This window comes from Vulpes vulpes, chromosome 14 (assembly GCF_048418805.1).
Source record: "Vulpes vulpes isolate BD-2025 chromosome 14, VulVul3, whole genome shotgun sequence".
Classification (NCBI taxonomy): domain Eukaryota; kingdom Metazoa; phylum Chordata; class Mammalia; order Carnivora; family Canidae; genus Vulpes; species Vulpes vulpes.
Genome location: NC_132793.1, coordinates 132,438,575 through 132,443,197, shown reverse-complemented (window position 1 = coordinate 132,443,197; position 4,623 = coordinate 132,438,575). Strand labels below are relative to the sequence as shown.

The 4,623-nt window shown below is 47.0% G+C and overlaps 1 pseudogene; it reads left to right on the top strand.

Moving 5' to 3' along the window:
- The first annotated feature begins 2,555 nt into the window (after window positions 1–2,555).
- LOC112923225 (nuclear transport factor 2 pseudogene) lies at window positions 2,556–2,935 on the top strand (annotated as a pseudogene).
- The last annotated feature ends 1,688 nt before the right edge of the window (window positions 2,936–4,623 follow it).

Here is a 4,623-nt window from a genome sequence, read left to right as displayed (position 1 = left end):
TCTGTGTGTGTGCGCATGTGTGCGTGTGTGCATATGTCCACGGGGACCGGGGAACCATATCTGGGCATAAAACTCTGCACAGGCTGAAGAATGGAGAGCAAAAGGAACTCAGGCAAGAAAGTCAAAGGGGAAGAAAAAAAAAAACAGATCTCAGAGATCCTTCCAATGCTCATGCAAGTTCCAGAAATTTCCAACCTGGAATTTTGCCATCTTCAATGCCATGACAATGTTTGACAATATTACTGGTATCCATTTGGGGGTTGTTTAGTTTTATGATGACAGCAACTGCAGATTTTAGAGTTCTCAGGCTCTTTGGCAGCTTCACAGCACCATTGCCTGCCCAGCACCCACTTGTTCCTCCTCTGGTAGAGTGATAGCAATTGATACGGACTGAAAGCGGAGGGAGCTTCTCTAAAGAGCTTTTGTGAGAATTTGGGGGAACGGATAGTTCTTGCCTCTGTAGTTGCTTAGCATTAGAATGTAAGCCTGGAGATGAGGAGGCCTCATTAGAAGAGCATCTGAGGATGAGAGCAGAGCCCAGAGAGTGATTCTTCCAGTTGATATGTTTTCAGCACCTGGATCCAACTGTGCCTGCAGCAGATATACTTGGACTTTTACATTATAGAAGGCATTGAATTATCTTTTGCGTGTGTAGGACATATACACATAAGTGATTGAGAGTCAGGCTACCTTGGATCTGCCACTTACTAGTTATGTAGCCTTGGGCAGGACACTTATCTCTCTGGGCCTCAATATTCTCCTCTATAAAATGGGACAATAATAGCATCTATTTCATGGGGTTGATAGGAGGATTCAGTACGTTAACCTACAAGAAGCTTTAAACAGTGCCTAGCATATAGTCAGCGTATTGGTTGCTATTTTCAAAAAGTATTTGTATCAGTCAATATGTCTCGGTAATAAACAACCCCTAAAGTCCTAGAGGCTTAAGGTAACAAATTTTTCTTTTTTTTGCACACACTACGTGCCCACTATGGATCAGCTTATCATAGGCCCTCAGGAAGGGACACTGACAGAGTAGCTGCCATCTCTCGTGTTGCCGGTCACTGTGACAGAGAAAAACGGATCATAGAAAGGGACACATTAAAAAAAAAAAAAAAAAGAAAGAAAGGGACACATTGGCTTTTGCCCAGAAAAAATGATGCCCAGCATCATTTATGCTCACATTTCATTGGTGAGTTACGAGTGAGCCCCGCAGGCCACACAGACACGCCGATCTCTGTAAATTAAAGAAGGGCGGGGGGCCTGAGTGGTGCAGTCAGTTCAATGCCTGACTCTTAGTTTCAGCTCAGGTCATGGTCTCAAAGGTCGTGAGATCGAGCCCTATATCGGGCTCCGCATTCAGTGTGGAGTCTGCTTGAGACTCTCTCCCTCCGCCACTCCCACTTGTGCTCTCTCTCTCTAATAAATAAATAAATAAATAAATAAATAAATAAATAAATAAATAAACAAATCTTAAAACAAAAACAAGTGAAGGCCTTCCTGCCATGTTCCCTGAAGGGAATAACCCTACTGACCACCCCAATCCCGAAGTTAGGTTATAACGCAGTTCCCAGGCTGTGAATTTCCATCCACTCTCCAAGGCCCTACCAAACCCTGACTAGGTCGTGAGCCTTTCCTAATCACTCCATACGATATGAGCTTCTCTTTCTTTGAGACCTCAGAGCCCTTACTCTCTGGAGCAGGTTCCATTTTATGAATTTGAATTATCTGTTATGTTATTACCTAAATCTTCTGTGGTCTCATTAGATGGAGTGGAGTCTTTTTCTATTTTTAGCATCTGGCAAACACCCTGAATAATAAAGTCACCTAATTTAATACGTGTGTGATTGAGTAGCTACTTCAGTGAGATTAAACGTCCACGCATGATAAAAGCCTCTGTTTTACGTGCAGCGTCCGTAACTGATATTTGCTGAGCACTTGGTCGGTAGGTGCTGTGCATAAAATATTTTCTTTGCATCGGTTGTTGCATTGAATTCTACTTTAGTTTTCTCCACCCCACCGATGAGAAGCTGAGGCTCAGAGAGGTCAAGCAACTTGCCCAAAGCCACACAGATAACAGGTGGCAGATCGGATGAGCACTTACGTTTGTCTACATTCATGGCTCACGCTCCTAACCCCAGGGATGCAGCCATAACAGGGACAAACGCAGGCTTGTCACCCGAAGACGTAGTTTCAAGTGCAGCCTCTGTCACTCGCCTTGGCACGACACCGAACAAAAGGGGCAGACCCTGACGGGATGCTCATTCTCTTTTCCCCCAGGGGAAGGCCAGTGCTTCTCAGGTGTCAGCTGCATGTGATTCACCTGGGAGACCAGCAGAACACACACACACACACACACCTCACATATGCAAGGTGAGAAATTCTATGATGCAAGTATGACCTCAGTAGAGAGAAGAAGGAAGGTTACCCTGGAGCTGAGTCTCAGAGATAAAGAGGAATTGGTTGAGTAATGAAGAGAAGGTTAATGGCCATCGCCGCCATTGCTGCCATCGTGCCAGTCCCTCGGGTCCAACGAGGCCGGGTGACACTCCAGAATGGGAGACCAGCCAATTTGGGAGCAGATCAGATCCAGCCTCATTCAGCATTACTACCAGTTATTTGATAATGACAGAACCCAACTAGACACAATGTCTATGCATCATGCCTTACATGGGAAGGACAGCAGTTCCAGGGGAAAGCTGCCATTGCGGGGAAGTTGTCTAGCCTTCCGTTCCAGAAAATCCAGCACAGCCTCATGGCACAGGACCATCAGCCCACGCCAGATAGCTGCATCATCAGCATGGTTGTGGGCCAGCTCACGGCGGATGAAGACCCCATCATGCGGTTCCACCAGATGTTCCTATTAAAGAACATCAATGATGCTTGGGTTTGCACCAATGCCGTGTTCAGGCTTGCCCTGCACGACTTCGGCTGACCTCTTTCCAGCCAGGCACTCATGCGGTTTCCTCCTCCCTCCTCTTCCTGATACTATTCCCACTCCTCCAGATGCTCCAAATATCACACACAAATGAGCAGGGCTGTGGTGGGAGCGGGCGCAGTGCACTGCTACTACTGTGCGTGTTTGGATGCTAGACTAGTTGCATCTGACAGGAGAAGTTTGAGTCGTACCAGCACATGCCTTGGAAAGACTTAAGTAATGCAAAAGGTTGTCTTTTTTTTTTTTTTTTAATCTACTGTCAAGTTGCTCTAGTCACCCAAAGAAGTGAAGGAGAAAGCAGCTGCCTCACCGCCCAGATAGTGACCGCCCAAATATTGATTTGTTCAATGTTTCAACGGCTTATGATATAATAAAATGCCAAAAATTTTCTAAAAAAAAGAAGGGAAGGTTAAGAAAGAGTTTTCATTTCAGGTGAGGGGGTTCAGTGCATGTGAAGTTAAGGAAGAGAGACGGTCCACAGGGGCATTTGGGGAATCGCCAGTGGCTCAATAGCCGCAAGATAGAATTAGGGATCTCTGGCAAGAGCCAGGGCTGGAGATGAAGAGGAGGGCAGATCCAAGAGGCATTGGCATTACGAGCAAGGATGAAGGCAACCACCGAGGAGTCTCAAGGTCAGTGGGTGATGGTGTCAAGCTGATCTCCAGATGTTTCCCTCCAGCTGCTGTTGGAGAGCCTGTGTCAGAGGGGCCAGAGCTGGGGGCCGCTGAGGTTATTTTGGATGAGGAGGATTCCAGGTCCCAGCAAGCCTCACTGCCCGGGACCCCATAGCAGACAGTTGTCCTTAGGATTTAGATTATGGACCCAGGGCATTTCCAGAGTCACAGAGCCATGTGGTTGCAGATGGCCCTGGGGACACAAAACCAACACCTTGGAGAAGGCCCCCAGGATGCAGAGTAGAAGAGGAGGCTGAAAGTGGAAGAGGAGTGTCCCCAGGCACCCCCACCCTGACATCACTTCTCCCTCCCTCCCCAGTCAGTCTTCGTGATTTCTTTACTAAGCCACTGGTTCTCAACCTTTTTCCTGAGGGGACACACAGGCATTGACCTTCCCTGGCCACACCCGTATCCTTGAGACACCCTGGGTTCAGGGTTCTACACACTTCCTTGAGCCACCAGTGCCGGCAATTGAGAGTGAGATTCACAGAGGAAGAACCCCCCCACCCCCCACCCCCAGCTCATTCTAATTTGCAAAAGAAGTAAATCACACAGAACCCTCCCTGCCTTCCCCACTGCTAGCGTAGATTACAAGCTTGGACATCAGGCAATCTCAGGCTCCGACCCCCTCCCCTAGGCTGTGTGACCCTGGGTGCCTTACCTAACCTCTTTGAGCCTTAGCTCTGTTCATCTGCAAAATGGGTGTGATAATAGACCTCCTACCGTGAATGGTTTGTTGTTAGGATTGGATTCTATTACGGCACATGGTAAATAATAGGTGATGACCGACTTATTATTAAAACTTTTTTATTCTTTTTCCCACAGTTGATGGGAATATACCAGCGTCTGATGACACTGTGCAGCAAATTAGTTTATTAGGCAAAGGAAAACCATTTTGTATACACGACTCCTAACTGACTTACCTTTATTCTTGGTAGTCATCACGCTGATGCTCTGACGACATACTGTAGTTCACAATCTGATCTAACGTACCGGCCTTCTCCTCTGTTC